This window comes from Triturus cristatus, chromosome 3_1 (genome assembly GCF_964204655.1).
Source record: "Triturus cristatus chromosome 3_1, aTriCri1.1, whole genome shotgun sequence".
NCBI classification, from domain to species: Eukaryota; Metazoa; Chordata; class Amphibia; order Caudata; family Salamandridae; genus Triturus; species Triturus cristatus.
Window position 1 is genome coordinate 396,520,844 of NC_140583.1, and position 17,600 is coordinate 396,538,443.

At 45.6% G+C, this 17,600-nt stretch overlaps 1 long non-coding RNA gene across 1 annotated transcript in view; it reads left to right on the top strand.

The window, feature by feature from the left end:
• The window catches only part of LOC146860316 (uncharacterized), a 168,661-nt gene extending 156,069 nt beyond the window's left edge, over positions 1 to 12,592 (top strand). The window contains exons 3-4 of the long non-coding RNA XR_014979134.1: positions 9,700 to 9,764; positions 11,889 to 12,592. This is a non-coding gene — a long non-coding RNA (uncharacterized LOC146860316). The remainder of the gene's footprint in view (positions 1 to 9,699; positions 9,765 to 11,888) is intronic.
• Positions 12,593 to 17,600: the final 5,008 nt, after the last annotated feature.

Below are 17,600 nucleotides of genomic sequence, written 5' to 3' on the forward strand. Positions count from 1 at the left end.
AGTGGAATGTGGTGACTCAAATAAATCATCTGTGTTGTTATAGTGGTAGCCTTCTGTGCAGTGCAGTGTGGCCCTGTGTGGATCATTGGGGTAGGAGGTCTGGGGTACCTGTGGCAGAGTGCCCTCCATCATTCTCGTCCGGTAAGAATGGTCCTCATGTTTGAAGGAACTGTTCGTTCTGGTCTTGTAAGTTAGAAATGACGCGCTTGTGTGAAGCCGTTTGGATCATGGTCACGAACCTGGCCTCCTGTGATGGGGCAGTGGTGACCTCCATTGGTGGAGGATACATTTCTTGGCCGTGGCCAGAGCTGTATGAAAGAGATGGCTCGGTGGGCGGGAGAGCTCTGTTGAGTTCCGTGTGTGGTAAGAAGAAGAATGGCTGGAGGAGGGGGGTGGTAGCTGCAGAGGAATAGAGGTGCTCAAGACTAATCCAACGTATGACCAAAAAGGTTGGATTGAGGGACATTCACAGATAATATGCATCGTATCGCAGTGGGTGCTCGCGCATCTCCATCAGTGCGTGTGCGGGAAAATACCTACTCTATTTAGTTTAGTCGGTGTCCAGTGCCAGTCATGTAGAGTTTTAAAAAGGCAGAACTTCAGGCAGCCCATACTCGTACCCCTGTCCAGAGCCTCAAGAGTGTCCGCCCATTCATTGTCTTGGTACGTAACTGATAGTCGGGTGTGCCATTTGGCGCGCAGAGCTCAAGAAAGTGGCTGCGAGAAAAGATGGGATGAAAGTGTGCCATACAGTCCTGACATCATGCCTTTACACCTACCCCATTTGTTCAGATAAGATACTATGGGTGAGGACTGGAGGACCAGGTGAGGTACCAAGCTGCTCCTCAGGCAGTGTTGTAATTATAAGTAGCACCAAGTTTGTTTCGGGCGAAGGCCAAATTCTTCTCTCAATTGGATGAATCGTTTAAGATCCCGGATCAGGAAGAGTTGGTCTAGGGTGTGGATACTCGCTTCCCTCCAGTGGGTCCAGTGCAGGGTCTGGCCATCGATACGTATACTGGCATTGACCCACAGGAGGGCTGTTTCATGCAATCATGGGTCGGTCACGAGTAGGCGATGCGTACGGTGCATAGCATGCAGCACTGGCTGGGTAGCATCAGGGTTGCCCAGGCGATACAGGATAGAAAGGCCGTATCAGCGGATAGAATGGCCCTTTCAACGTGAAGCCACTGCAGTGAGCCTGGGACGCTAGGCAGCATGTGTGCCAGTTGGGAGAGTTGAAGAGCAAGGGTGTAATGTTCCACTGATGGGAGGCCCAGGCCTCCACAGGAACGACACGCCATTAGCTTGGCTGCAGCTAATCTGAGTTTTGAGGATCCCCACACAAAAAACCTGATTTGGGAGTCAATGAGGCGTAGTGTAGACAAGGGCACCTGGACTGGGAACATCCTGAGTGTGTGCGTGATGCATTGTAGTGTTACCATCCATACCGCTTGCACTCTGCCCCACATGGAAAGCCCAAGCATGGACCATTTTTTGAAGTCACGTTTCATCTGGGCTAGCAGCTGATCCATGTTGTCCGGGATCATACTTTCCGTGCCCGCAGGCGGGAAGATTGCCAGCAGAAAGGGTACCCGTGTAATGACTTTTTGGTGGTGCCGGCCGAGATTGGGAGGGCTTCGCACTTGTCCCAGTCTACTTTATAGCCGGAAAGTGTTGAGAAGTCATCAATGATATCTAGCAGGGCCGGGAGAGATCTTTGGAGATCGGTCAGAGTAATTAGGATATTGTCTGTGTAGAGGTATACCTTGGAGTGACCAGTTGGGAGTGGGATACCTAGTATACTGGCTGAGTTGTGGATGGTGGAGGCTAGGGGTTCCATGAGCAAGAGGAAGAGGAGTGGTGAGAGGGGGCAGCCCTGGCACGTACTCCTTTGGATCGGGAATGGGTCAGACAGGAAGCCCTCGCAGTTAACCTGGGTCTTAGGGCAGTCATATAGCAGTCGCACCTTAGCTATGAATTGGTCCCCCAGGCCAATGCGTTCCATTGCAGCGAAGAGATAGTCCCATCCAATGCCATCAAATGCTTTTTCTCCATCAAGGGAAAGGGCCAGTATGTCCAACGGTAGGTCTTTTGCTGCCCACAGGGCGTGGGCTAAGGTTCGAAGATGATTTCTAGAGGATCAGCCTGGTACGAAGCCCACATGTGTGGTGTATTAAAGAAGGGAGAACATTGCTCAGACGGGCTGCTAAGATGCTGGCCAGGATTTTAATGTCACAGTTTAGTAGGGAGATAGGTCTATAGCTGCCACATAGTTGTGGATCTCTTCCAGGCTTGGGCAGCACAGCGATCACTGCCTTATTAGACAGGGCTCAGAGGGAGCATGTCGGCACTGCCTCCTGAAAGGCAGCATAGAGAATCTCGACCATCTACTTCTCAGATCATCTATAGAATTCTGCAGAGAACCCGTTCTTCCTGGGGGGTAGGGTAGCTTGGATATAGCGAGCACTATTTGTTTTTTTGCTGATCTCCCCTTCCAGGAGCTCTCTACCTCTGTCCAAAAGACGGGGGATGTCTACACCTCTAAGGAAGGTGGCCATGCGGTCCTTGTCTGCCGGTTCTCCGGTGCATAAAGTGTCTTGTATAACGAGGCAAATTCCTTAACAATTTCATGGGGGCGGGTGAAGACCGCACCAACTGCCGATGTTATAGCAGGAATGGCCATGGCAGCCTCCCGCTTGCGGAGATGGGCTGCAAGTAGTCCGCTGGCTTTCTCCCCTTGTTCGTAGTGCCGTCCCTTCATTCATTGTGCAGCGTATTCGGCTTTAGAGGTAAAAAGGCTATTGAGAGCCATATGGCCTGTTCTAGGGATCTGCGCTGTTGCAGGGTGGGGTGGGCTGAGTAGAGGCGGCTGTAGTGTGAAATGTCCTGCTCTGTTCCTCTGGTGGTTAGCTGCATGTCTATTGGCCAACGCTGTGTCTCCCATGAGCTGCCCCCTTATAGTGGCCTTTGTGGAGTCCCAGAGTACTCTATGGGAGGTCACAGAGTGATTGTTATCTGAGATGTATGTAGAGAGGTGAGCTTTTAATTGGCATTTACCCTGTGGAGTGCGGTGTCACTCCATATTCATTCAGCATGGTTTACGTCCTGGGGAGGCCAGCCCCACCTCCAGGGACAACATAGTTGGAGAATAGTCTGAGAGACCCGCCTCTAGTATTTAAGACTCCTGGACGAGCACAACAGTTTTATGAGATGTGAGGAAGTAATCTAGCCTAAAAAGCGCGCCATGGACCGATGAGGTAAAAGTGTATTCTGTGTCGGCCGGGTGGCTAAGGCGCCAATGGTCCACCAATCCATTATCCGATATCACATCATTCATCGGGGCCCTGTCTGCAGCGTTCCCTCTATATAAAGTCCTCGTTCTATCCAGGACTGTGTCCAGTGCAAGGTTCCAGTCCCCACCAATAATGTACTGCTAAGCTCCTATTTCTCCCAATAAGCGGTTTAGGTGAAGGAGGAAGGATCATTTCACCCCTGTCGGGGAGTAGACAGACCCCACGTTAAGGAAGTATCCCCAGGCATAGTTGGCGCCGGGATCGTACCATGTCTTTGTTACGGTGGCACGCAGGGATCTACGAAGAAGGATCATAACTCCGCATTTGCGGAGGGGGATGCTGTCAGGGCCTGAGTCTGTGGATGCGCTGTTGTGGATAACTTTCCCTATGCACTCCCTTTGTAGTTTGTCAGACTCCTTGGCATATAAATGTGTTTCCTGTAACAAGGCCATTTCTGCCTTTTTGGACTGCTATAGTGCAGTACGATGGGTGGGAGTGGAGTCAATGGGCACAGGTAAGCGTAGTGTAGCAGTCGCAATAAGGGAGGTCAGTCCTGTTGAGGGTGTAGGGCAAGGGTAGCGAAAGGTATGAACAATGGTTGTCAGGAGTAGGGGGCAAGGTATAGGGTGGTGGGGCGTGGGGATACCCTAAAAGGTGGGAGAGTAGGGAAGAGAGGGAGGGAAAGGATGGAAAGAGGTGAGGGTCAGATGCGGCCCCAGGCATACATAAGAGGGGCGTACAGGTATAGCGGCCGGTATCGAAGAGGAGCAGGTACTAATAGTTAGGGTGCTGGTATCAGGAGGCGGGTGAATGTGTGCACAAAATAGGGGGGAGGTAGGGAGGTGGGAAAATAAAAATAAAGGGGAAAGAGCAGAGGTAACTGCTTCTAGGAACGCAGCACTGAGAATACTGGTGTGTAAGCTGCAGTCTAGGCTGGTGGAGGCTAGTGGGTCCCCTCTGGACAACAGGGTACTGGTGGAGATGGAAATGTAAGCTGTTTGGGGGAGGGTTCCAAGAGACTGTATAGTGGCCATGGGTGGAGAGGTGCAGTAGATATGACCCGAACACTCCACTGGTTCAATCTGCCGGTCAGGAGAGGCAAGGGAGAAGGGCCAAGGCATCTGGTATATGGGAGGTGGGTGTGAGTGAGGGGTCTGAGTATGCCCGACCGAAGGAGAAGAGTGAGGGTGTGCGAGCAGGCCTGGTAGTGCGGGAGGAGAGAGGGTGGTCCTTGAGTGACCTGTTGACAAGCTCCGGTCTCATAGGGAGGGTGTGGGGTGAAGCTGGGAGGAGCAGAGGCTCATAGAATATAGTATGGAACAAGCAGAGGGTACGATCACAAGAACACTAACCATAACAAGATTATCAAGAAGCAATACATTCAATTACTAGAACTCTTGGGTGATACTCAGCTTTCCGATAAGCGCCGTCCCCCTCATCCCTGCATCGACATGGCCATTTGTGTCCAGTGCAAGATATCAATGCTGACCACCTGCCTGAGACTCCGTTTCGGGGTTGGGCTTCAAGGGGTAGCGGGATTTGGCCCTGGTCTGGTCCTGGATGAAGGTGACTACAGACTGGAGGGCCTGCTCCTTGTCTCCATGGCCACCTTATCTTGTTCCCTGCCTCAGTGCTTTGAGCCGCTGTTGGTTCACTGCCTTCTGCCACAAGAACGGGGGGATTTAGTGTGTTGGGGGCCAGTTCAGCTGATGTGCAGGAGGTGTCCATATCTTGTGGGTGAGAGCTATCCAAGAAGAGCCGCAGGTCCTCCGGTCATAGACGTCTGTGGAGATGCCATCCTTGGTGATTCGGAATCATGCAGGCTCGAAGAGACTATACTTAATGTCCATTTGGCGCAAGCGGAGTCGAAAGGAGGGGAAGGCCTTGCATCGGTCATTGGTCTCCCTAGGAAAGTCCGCTGCCATGTGGATTTCGAGTACCTCATACATAAGCGGACCCTGAGAGCGCGCCACAGAAAGTATTTGTTGAGCTTTTTTCGTGCCGCAAGAAGCAAGCGATGAGGGGTCGAGGACAGGCCACAGAGTCTTTGCGTGGGGGCAATGTAGCGGGTGTGTTGCATCTCTAGTGGGGGCTCGAGGGTGATGCTCGTAAACTTTGGGAGAGCGTCTCTGAGAAAGGTTTTGACATTGGGTCCCTCTATTGACTCCGGAAATCCTAAAAAACTGACATTATACCTTCTGCTGCAATCTTCCAGGTCAATCAGCATGCTGCGGAGAAAGAGCTCTCAATCTTTACCCAGCATGTTGTCTAGGCGGCCCTCTAGTACACTTACCCTCTGATCAAGCCCCGACACGTGTGAATGGAAACCTGCAATGTCAAACCGTATTCATTTAGTTTCCTCCGTCAGGGCAGATATATTAGCATCCATACCCTTCAGGCGGCATCCTACTGCCGAAGTTTCTTGTAGGATGCAGTCCATGGTGTTGTCCTAGGTGGTGAGTGTTGTGGGCTGGGGTGGGGTGCCCGTGGGGGGGCAGCCCCCTTTGTGGGCATAGTATGCGGCTTTTTAAGCGCTTCCGTGAAGAGGAGCTGCAGTACAGGTTTGCCTGTGGGATTGTCATCTGGCATTCGAACTCGGGAGGTGTGAAGCGCTTCGCTCTGCCCGATGCCACTCCTGTCCCCACTTGTGTGAGTTAGTCAGAGCGGCCACTGGTGAACAGTGCTTTCTAAGCCCAGACTGGAAGAAGGAGGCGTCACTATTTTCTCTGGCAGCTATAAGGCGTGTGGAGGGCGTCTCCTAATATTCTGCAGGAAGAGGCCAGCAAAGCAGCAGGAGGGCCCAGATAGTTGCAGGGGAGACCAGATAGTTGCGGGGGCTCGGTCTCCGAGGTTGGAAGGATCAAAGGCTATGCTGGAACTCCGATGGGTCGTGCTGAGGAGGTCTTCTGTCCCTGGTGTGTGAATGACAAGCAAGCTAGGGTGATGTAGGCAGAGTTCTTAGGAGCCTCAATTATTCACTGGACAGCTGCGTTGTCCTCCTTGCTAGCAGGCTGTGGACTAGGAAGCCTAAAGGCTGCAAGTGTCCAGGGGAGCAAGCAAGGGGTCCTCGTATATAGCGGGCGGAGGAGCGGGAGGGCCATGGAGTGATCCAGCTGGAGTACGAGAAGGCACTCTGCCCCCCAGTGGCAGTTATGTGTAAATCTAGCTGTCCCCCGTTCGCGCTGGAATAGGGGGGTAAGCCAGCCCCGGATCCGTTGTTGTCCCCCTGGGTAGAGTCGCCTGCGGCCCAGCTCCTCAGGGGGGACAGCAGATGGGAAACTGTGTTTGGGCTCTCAGCAGCCCCTCATCGTGTCGTGGATGGTCCCCCCTGCCCAAGTGAATGGAAGGGTGGTTCCACAACACCAAGGTAAAGGTGGGTTCGGGCCTGTGCTCCCCCTGCCAGTAGTGATGAGGAATTGAGAGTGTGTGGGGAGTGTTAGGCTCTCACCTCAATGTACCTGTGAGCACTATGTCCAGAGTTTCAGAAACCAGCAGTTGTCACTGCCCTCGATGCTGAGCTGAGTGCAATCCGTGGGGCTGGCCGTGGTGTGGACTAAACTGGGGCCTTTGCCGCACACGCAGCGTTGTAGAAGGAGCCCCGCCATAATGGATTAGGGCTGGCGTGCCTGCCTTGTAGAGCGCTGTAAGGGATGGCGGCCGGCCGGCTGCAGAGAGTAGGCTCTGGAGTTTGGGGTTGGCAGTGCCGCTACACAGGAGCCAAGGCGTTGTCCACACCTCAAGGTCCTGAGGCTGCGCCGGCCGTGGAGGGTACAAAGCAGACTGACGGATGCAGCATCGAAGAGTGGGTGTAAGGGAAAGAAGGTAAGGCGTGAGTCCCCTGCCACACCAAGAAGGCCACTGTCCTGGGGCCCAGCTTGTAGCAGAGCTCGAGATCAAGTGGCCAGCTTCACTCATGGCCAGACTACGCCCCCTCATGTGGTCTTTTCTCACATATGAACTGAGCACCTAAATTTTGGACTGGTTTGTCAGCATGTCTTCAGGCGAATGTCTTGGCAAACAAACACATGAGCATCAGGCACATACTTTACTGTCCCTGTTTGGCCCTACTGTGCCTGAACCCCTGCACTACATCCTCACTGGTACCACACAGTCCCAATGACCAAAGCCTTTCTGAAACTCTATCTCTGCAGCTCCCAGAGATGACAGTTACAGGAAATTCAAAGCAGCAGCTCATCTGAAGGAGAGGGGTCTTTGGAAGCCCTTGACCAACATGTCGATCACCTGAGGTTTCCTAGCATTAGCTACTTATTACTGTACCACATGCACTAATGTTAAGAGGGGAGATAAGGGCACCTGTAGCCATGCAACATGGACAAATTGCCCATGCGATGGACGTAGGAGATTCTGACAGTTCTTACAAGAGCAAACAAAACACACAACATATATAACCTAAACTCCTTTGCCCTTGTCTCATGAACATACCCTGAAGTACGCTCTTGCCTCTCCTGTTCCCTTTCTTCTGCCTCTCTTCACTTTATTTTCTCCCCTCCTTTCTCTCCCTTTGTTTCTCCCCCTTCACCTCTCCTTCCTTTGTTTTCTTTCCTGTTTCTCCTCTCTCCCATTTCCTCTGCTCCATCCAGCTTAATCAATTATCTCTGCTTATTACTTATATCTTCTCTTTTCTTCTCTTTCTCGTAACTGCATCTTCCTCTCTGTTCTCCTAACTTTCTTTCCTATTTCCTTCCTCCTTTCCTCTCCTCACTGAAGCAGACCAACCCTCCCCTGCCCTACACAAGGCAGTACAGTTTTGCTGGCACTGAGCAGTAAGAGACCCAACTGTGGCCACCCAGATGTTAGATGTCACGGTTCAAAGACCACTACTGAGTTCACCAAGGAGAAGATGTCCCTATCACTTCCAATCACATACTGTTTTCACTCTTCCGTTCGAGAAGGTTTTTTAAAATATTCTTTTTTGTGTGTTATGATTCCATTTTTACCTCTGGAGTTGAAAGTTTAAGAACACTGCTTTTAATTTACTTAGCATCTCATAGTATCTTTCTAAGTTCTGTACAGACACCTTTTTTGGGGCATTCAGGTTAACGGTCTAAACACTAGAAAACAGCACAAGGGCAATGTGGGCTACAAACGGCGCACTGGTGTGTAATTAATACCAATTCTGTGTCCTGGAATGCTCTACATTTGAGACCCTGTTGCCAAGATGCCACCTCAACACAAGGTCAAGAAATAACAAATGAAAAGGAGCTTTCAATTCTGTACAGGATTTTCTGTTACAAAATCAAAAGATGGTTAAACTGTTCTCCAGCAATAGATCAGGTAGTCATGATGTGACGAATGCAACTTATTCAGGAGTCTTGCAAGTTGCTTTGCTCCCAATTTTATTTAAAAAATGCCAATTTGACAGAAGTAATCCATTCGGCCCAGTCAACACGTTTCGTCCCTGTGGGACTTCATCAGGGCTTGATCACTATCCCAATGTTGTCATCCATCCAGTGTTGGCTCCTGTTATCTCCTAAATCCTCAAAGATACAATTTTGTACCACTAGATGGGGTGTTGCGCTCCTATCTTATCTTATCTAGCGTGAACTCATAGGTCTTTCGAACCAGGAAGCAGAAAGGATGAAGATAAAATGGGAGTGCAGCACGCTATCTAGTGGTACAAAATTGTATCTATGAGGATTTATGAGATAACAGGAACCAACACTGGGTGGATGACAACATTGGGATAGTGATCAAGCCCTGATGAAGTCCCACAGGGACGAAATGCATTGGCTGGGCCGAATGGATTGCTTCTGTCAAATTGGCATTGTTTTAATAAAATTGGAATCAAAGCAACGCGCAAGACTCCTGAATAAATTTTATTCGTCACATCATGTCTACCTGATCTGTTGCTGACGAACAGTTTAACCATCTGTTGATTTTGTAACAGATAATCCTGTATAGAATTGAACGCTCCTTTTAATTTGTTATGATTGTCTAAACACCTTGCCTCTCTGTATGTTGATAGACCCACCCTTAGAGACACGAGACCTCTGCGTGGTAAACGTAATTTCATTACTGTTGGTTTTAGCAGTGTTAGTGATTGCATTCTGTTGGTTTTGTTGATTGCAAAATGTTGCAGAATGCTAAGTGTTGTTTTGTATTATTTGATATAACGTTGTGGGCACCCAAATAACCTTATTTCAGTAGCCTTTTACAAAGTCCTCTGATATTTTTTGCACACACTGTAGTCCTTGTTCCGGTAAAATAACTTTTAAAAACAATTTGTTTTGATAACATTTTTACCTCTGAAGTTAATATTTTAAGGAAACCGTTTTTAATATAGAAAGGATCTCGCAGTATCTTTTCTATTTCCTCCCTGGTGTAATTTTTGTGGAATTCAGATTTGACATTCTAGACACCTTGGCTCTTTATGTTTCAACAGTCCTGCCTTCATAAAAGCAAGACAGCTACATCAACACGGCAATGAGGGAGCTACTCATCCAACAGGTATGCTACATATATTTTATACAAGTTTCCAATAAATTGTGCAGGGAATCATTCCATTATTTGGATTTGAAAGTCAAATATATTCTTGCCAGGGAGACTATCCTCCCCATACCTTCACACTCATCTTTTAAGACGAAAAGTATTAAAGCATTTCTATGAAATGTGCTTTCAGTGGTCCCTCAAACAGACAAAAGTCAGTCCCTATTTGCTCAATTTAATTTAGATATGTAGTTTCTTACAGAAACTTGGTTATCTTCCAACACTAACGCAATTCCCTGTGGACTTTAAAATACTACAGACTGACATGGAAAATAAGTGTGAAGGTGAGAGGTGTGGCTATTTTCAACCCTCCATCCCCTTGGAAAAACGTCAATCTCTATCTTCTCTTAAATGCCCTCGTAATGACAATTTTTTTCGTATCACTTTAAACTAACCAATCAGGAATCACATTTCTCCTGATGTATTGCCATCCTCAGCCCTCTTTAACACTACTTGACCAGTTTTATAACGAGTTGGGTCTTTCATAAAATAACATAATTCTTCTAGGTGACAGATTTATGGGTTGATACTTTCCTAGGCCATGCACTTAATCTTAAAGAAATGCTCGATTTATTTAAATTACAGCCTACAGTGACCGACCCATGCAGCAGGCCATCTTCTTGTTCTCATTTTTTGATTAGCATGGATTTTCTGATTGACAAGAAAGAACCTAAAATTTGTACTGGTCATTTGGCTGTTCCCTTCACTTTTAATATACCTGTAGAATAAGTTTATTAAATGAAGACCAGTCGCTAGACCCACTCACTAATAACCTTATTCCCCAACTTTAAAACCTAGTAATTCTAACATCCAAGCTCTGAAGGAGGTACTGCCCATGCAAACTAAGTACTGAGCCTCTCAGCAAAAACATGATCCTTGATTTCCAAGTGAACACAAGCCAGACTCCTCCTCAATCTCCTACACAGAACTCGCATCATACCTAATGGAACTACACTGGCCCTTGATACTCAAACATGCTCAATTCAAACTCCCCACTCACAGGATTAAGACACTACACAACTCAGGCACAACCTACCTGAACAGTTAGATCTCCTTCCACCAACCACTCAGACACCTCCACTCCGCAGGACTGTAAATTGCACACATCCCTTGCATGCACAGAACCAGATCAGAAGGATGTGTGTTTTCTAACATGGCTCCTAAATCGTGGAACGATGATCCACTCCACATCAGAGCCTCCTCATCTCCTCTTGAATTCTGCAAGAAGCTGAAGACCTGGCTTTTCAATTACCCAACCTACCATAGGCAGGGCTAGGGAGAGACACCTGCTCAGCTACAGGATACCCTCACGGGTGATAATTCACTTTACAAATACACATAACAACATAGCATGCTAGAAATATGTCATATTAACTAGCAATATTGAAGATCACATGACACAGATTTGAAACTTAAATTCTCCATCAATGATATTGATCTGAAGCAGGTTTGATGTGTTTAATAAAAAGGTTTTTACAAAAATATTCTCCATCAAGTCTAAAGAATATTACAGGAAAATAAGACAGGCCAAACAGGTCTACTTCACTCCGATCTTAGAAAATGCATCAAATATTTTCAAAGTATTCTTTAAACTCATCAAAGAGCTACAAGCCCCTAAATGTAGCCACACTCAAATTCTACTTACCATAAACCTATGCAAGCAACTGATGGAGCGGGTAGTACAAAATGTTGTATACCCCCCCTATTCTGCATGAATATACTAATTAAATAACCTATTAAACATAATATTGTTAAATGAGTTTTGCATGTTTTCTAATCAACATTATTATATTTATAAAATGACATGTGGGATTTGCATTTTGCATGGCTAAATAACTTCTATGACTAAAATCTGTACGCATACTAACAGTAGTATATGTAGTACATAGAATACTGCATGATATATGTTGCTTTTGTGATGTCTCTGTAATGTTGCCCGAGATGACAACAAATGGGTGAATATGAACGCTTTAAATGTCGCTATACGCTAGATAAATACATACACATAAAGGGGTTAGTAAGGGGTTAACATTAGATTCATTATTTCTGTGTATTAATTACTCTTTTGTGTTTGTTTTGCTTAAGTTATCCTTTGAGCCTAAAAACCAATATGGCCGCTGACGCGACACGATGTGATGGCCACTGCTGCACGAGGTTTGGAGTGAAGTGCGCCTATGCGACAATTGCTGATGTGGCCTCGTCATGACCTGCGCCTTAGTGTTCCAGAGCAAGGCCACGGTGGGATCGCAGCCAAACTGAAACACAAAGGACTCTTAACAAAGAACTAGAACGGACTGACTTTGTGATGTCATCTTTGAACTGTGCCAAGTTCCGAAAAGACTCTGCCGGACGATCTAAACCGACCAATCACGACTGTCCAAATTTTACAAATTGTATCTTCCTTACCTCATTTTCATTATAAATTCCATGGTAGAATAGAAAGAAAAAACTTCTTCCTTTTCCTTTTTGCGAGACGAAGACGACGGTGACGCTACGTGACGCTACTGTCTAGGGTGACTGATGCATTCCTGAATCTTTGACGGACTGAATGCTGCCCAATATCCGATGAGCTACGAACTTTCTTAAATCTATGGGCACTGACTGATGCTTGCACGTCTTTGGTCCTTGTCCAGTCTTTGGGACTGTAGCATGCTGCATGAAGAACTTTGCTGCTATTGACCGAATGACAGCCAATTTGATTTTTGACAAGCTAATGACTTAGAGGACGCCCGATAGCCAGATTAGGTAAATATGGTGTTCCTGTGATTTACGTGAAATTTAATATAAACTTTCTAAACGCAAGCTTAACTTTTACGATAAAATAGATAAACAAAGTATTGATTAACAAACAATGCGTTTGTGATTTATTGAGGGAGGTGAGGTCAAAATCTTGAAATGTGTTTTAGCTGGTTCCAAATCATCATCAACCAATCCAACTAATTTGATCCATCGATCACGTGGGAGGTGTGCCTTGATGTTTAAGATTGAGATCTGCAGGAGGAAGGGTGTTAATGTATAGATATGTAAATTATTTTTCTTTTTATAGGTCATAAGGTATTCCTTTCATGTCGAGCGCTTGAACCGCTCGTCTCTCCTGTATGTGCAGACCAGTGTGAAGTGACGTGTGAATATTGGTGTTATGGGCCCCACCAATGACTGCATGTATGAAAGCGTTAGTGTGATATCTGGTCTGTGACGAAAGGAGAATATCAGTACGGGTCTCATCCATTTCCCCTTTAACTAGGTTTCCGCGCTCCATCACAACGTTCAACCGTTTCTATTTTTCTATGAGAAAACGTATACAATCAGACAGGAGAATCTAAGACTATCAGTCAGTGCAGTTTTTTAATAAGCCTGCTGTTGGAAAATGGCCTTCTCTGAAGAGTCGCCCCAAACTTTTTACCTTCCTCCTCCCCTTTTCCTGACCTTGTTTTTGCTTGCTTTAGGACTCTGAGAACTTTACTGCTGCTAACATGCGCTAAAGTGCAGGTGCTATCTTCCTAAAACATGGTAACATTGTCTCATACCCAATTGGCATATTTAATTTACTTATAAGTGCCTAGTAGAGTGTACTACATGTGCACAGATCCTGTAAATTAAATTCTACTGGTGGACCTGAAGCACTGATTGTGCCACCCACATAAGTAACCCCTTAGCCATGTCTCGGGACTGTCATTGAAGAGCCTGTGTGTGCAGTTTACTGCCACTTCAACTTGGCATTTAAACTACTTGCCAAGCCTTGAACTCTCCTTTTATTACACATAAGTCACCCCTAATGTAGGCCTTAGGTAGCCCACAGGGCAGGGAGCTGTGTAAGGGAAAGAACAGACATATACTTTTAAGTTTTATATGTCCTGGTAGTGACAAACAGCTTAATTCGTTTTCCACTACTGTGAGGCCTACTCCTCTCGTAGGCGAACATTGGGTATTCCTTAAAATACCTTTAAGCTGTAATTCCTGATGAGGAAGGAGTAGCCATATCATATGTCATATCTTTGGAATGGTAATGATAAATCTCTTTGCTGATAAGGTTGGATTTAACATGACTATTTTAGAAATTGCACTTTTAGAAAATGGACACTTCTCTGCTCTTACTGCTTTGTGTGCCTTGCAGCCTGTATCCAAAACACATCTGGGCTATGTGACAGTTACACTATGTGCATTCCCTCCAGACGGCCACAAACACAAGAAGGCTAGGTGTGGCTGAGTACCCATCTACATACATCTGCATTCTGAGGGCCGTTCCTGGGCAGGAAGGGAAGAAGGGGCTAACACTTATGCTTCAATAGATAGTGGTCTGGCCCCCACAAAGGACTGATTATCCCCCCACTGCCCCCCCCCCACAGAAAGCCTAAAAGACAGGGCTAGGTTTAAAGGGATATTTGTGCACTTAAGAGAGCTGCTTTGAAGTTACTCCCCACATCAAAGGCACGTTTGGGTATATGTACTGGGTCTCTTAGCCCATCTTATGAGATACTTCTGGCCCTGCACCTGAAACTTACAGAAGAACTGCTGGACTGCTCAAAAGACTCAACTAGACTGCTGATCTGATAGACCTGCTTTCTTTTTTGATGCCCTGCTGCTCTCTGACTCTGCTGAAGGAGGGCTGGACTCTGCCTTCTTCCAAATGATCTCCAAGAGCGTGTTTGCTTGCCTTCTATTGATTAAGATTCAGGGGTATCAAAGTCTCTACCCCTGATCTGTGGTCCAGACACTTGCAACACGGATTTCGATGCATCTCCTGTCTGCGTGTAGCAGAACGGGTGCATCAACCTGGTTTCAGGCACAAGATTGACGCACCTCCTTGGAAACAGCACTTTGCCTCCAGAGCACGACGCATCAGACAGTGAATCACCGTTGCTGCAACTTGGTGAGATCGATGTACCCCCTCAACTGAATCGCTCAATGCCTCTCGACTCTGGCTTCAGTCTTTGGAACTGACGCATCGCCTTCACTGCGTGGAGAAGATCAACGCATTCTGTGCCTGTGGGCCTCAGCATCGGCACATATTGCTGTTTGCTACCAGGAAACGTACTCACTGGGCCTGCGTGAGTCCTGTAGCTGGCCGGTGCTCCATCTCGATCAGACTTTGACTTTGCCCCAGTCAAGCGCAACCTAAAGTAACTTTTTTAGCGCTACTTGCTTCTAAGTGCTTTAGTGTATTTGTTTCTATAAAAATGTAATATCTCAACTTTGACACATTGGATTTTTGTCAATTTGGTCTTGTTTTATTTATAAAGTCCGACTTTATTTTTCAAAACTATTGTGGAGTCTTTTTGTGTTGTTTTGTGTTACTGTATGCGTTATTGCACAAATACTTTCTTCTAAGTTAAGCCTGCCTGCTCTGTACCACTCTACCAGAGGGTGAGAACTGGATAATTTAGGTTATGTTATGACTTATTCGGACTATGATTATGGTCCCAACTTGGACAGGGTGCATACCTCTGCCAACTAGAGACTCAATTTCTAGCACCTGCCTTCTACTGAGACATCTAATATGACCTTCATAAGATTTCATCCTATCTCTGAATTTCCTTTAATGGAAAACCTAAAATAGAGCTGACTCTCAGGCTCCTTCCTTGACATATGTCTTGCCAAATTTACCAAAGAACTAGCCTTAAGCTTAATTAAAGCTGCTCATCTTACCTTTTCTAGCTCATGTGAGAATGGCATAGATCCGGATATATGGTAAAAAAACATTGCTAAACCCTTGCTTTACTCTGGACCCCATGGTTTCAAGTTATTTGTGGTCAATATTGCTTATTTCCTACTAGTCTCAGCTGCTATAATGAAAAACTTTGTTTTTCACAAAGCTAGCAATTCGTTAAACATAATGCACTTTGGGACACAAATGAGGCAGGGTTCAGGCCAAGCCATTTTCTTGAATTATTTGCAGTCTAAGTTCTGGGTGATATACATATAATAATCATTGCCAGAGGCACAGAAGCTCATGTTTACCGTAATCGTTCAGTGGCATTCGATAAAATGGACAGTAATCACTACTTTCCATACAAAGAGATATAGGCATTAAAGGAATTGTCCTGGCTTGGTTAAAATCTTTTCTGAGCAATTGACTACAAATCATGTGTGCTGATGATACCAAGTTGATTTTTGGCTCATCACCTAATGCAAGTTTGTCTAAAGAGAGCAAAACTCTCTTGGCTGATAGTCTTGAAGTCATAATATTAAGGATGTCTGAAAAATATTTAAAGATGAATCCCATGAAGGCTGGACCGCTTCTAACTTCACCTGAATGTAAGGCTGCTGACATACAATGGTATGTTATCATGGACTCTCATCCCCCTTTTCTCCTCAGTCTGTAACCTAGGCATGTATATCATCTCCAATTCAGGCAATTTAAGTACCCAACATGACTAAAACCATTTTTTTTTCCATTGAAGTTGCTTCAACTTATCTTGTTGTCCAGGACAAAGACTGTATAATTCTTGTAGTGAATGCTTTAATCCAATCCATGGATAGATAACGGCAATTTGGCTTTACTTGCTGTCCCTAAAAAACTCATCTTGTGCATTCGACTAATTCAAATTGCACCCGTGTGGTCTGAACAAATATGATTCAGTTACATTAGCCAGAAGAAACTTGCTTTGGCTTAATTATGTAATGTCCTACCCCGTGAGCTCAGGAACCTATCCTCATGATCTATTTTTATTCATCTTTAAAAATATATTGACAACTTAGACTTGTTTCCTGTCTGTTAGCAGACATTCACATTGTTACAATAACACCAAATACTAAAAGTCTCCACAAACACACCCAACATAATACATTCAATAGAACAGCTCACTTATATCACGTAAAGCCAAAACATATAGTCAGCAAACGTGTTTTTCCAAAGAGAAATAACTAACAATATTTATGAAACATAAACCGCAGCAAGTTGATACAATATCATAGTGAACAATATATTTATTTGGATGTTGTAATTTTAATACGCGGTGATCTATTTTTAAAATTATTTTAAATATTTTGTTTTCCACCCCTCCCAAAAAATCTACGACTACCTCTCAGACTATGGTCTTACTACGGTGGGTGAAATTGTACTGGGTTGTTCTGGCGCTCACGAATTATGGGCATGAGTATGTCTCTATCTATTGAAATGGTAGTGCTCCACCCAACCCCCCTGATTAGGACCAAAAGGACCTCTCTACAACGAATAGAAGATTCCCGAGCACACACTTTATCTGCATACAGTACATCAGTTAATATGACACAAATTCCTTGTATTTTTCTTTGATCTTTAATTTTCTTTCTTTTGATTAGCCCAGCCAGCCAACACGTGTTTTGTCGTCTAGGGTGTTCCCCACGACTTCCTCAGGGCTGGAAAACAATATAAGCAATATTTGTAGTGTCTGGTACACCACCTATATCTATTTAAAGTTTATACCTTTGTGGAAACCCAAACATTCCTTAACACTATATTCCTTCAGTGTCCCATAAGCATCATTGTTATATAAGAGTGAGTTCATGATAGTACATAGTACTGTGATGTACTCCAATGGTTACACATTGTCATGCACAACATATGTAAGTGACCAATTTACAAACTCAGATGCCACCAAATAGTGCAAACGATGTGGTGCAGTGAAGTTGAATCCCTCCCGGTCTAAATGGATGACTATACCCACCTTTCCAAGGACTATGTGTCAACCATATGTCCAAATTAATAATTTGAAGGTACCTGTGTCACTGAGACTTACTTGTTCGTATGTAAAGGACAGAAAAATCACTCCTCATAAGCATAAATGTATAAGCTGTGTATTCAAAGAATAATTACCA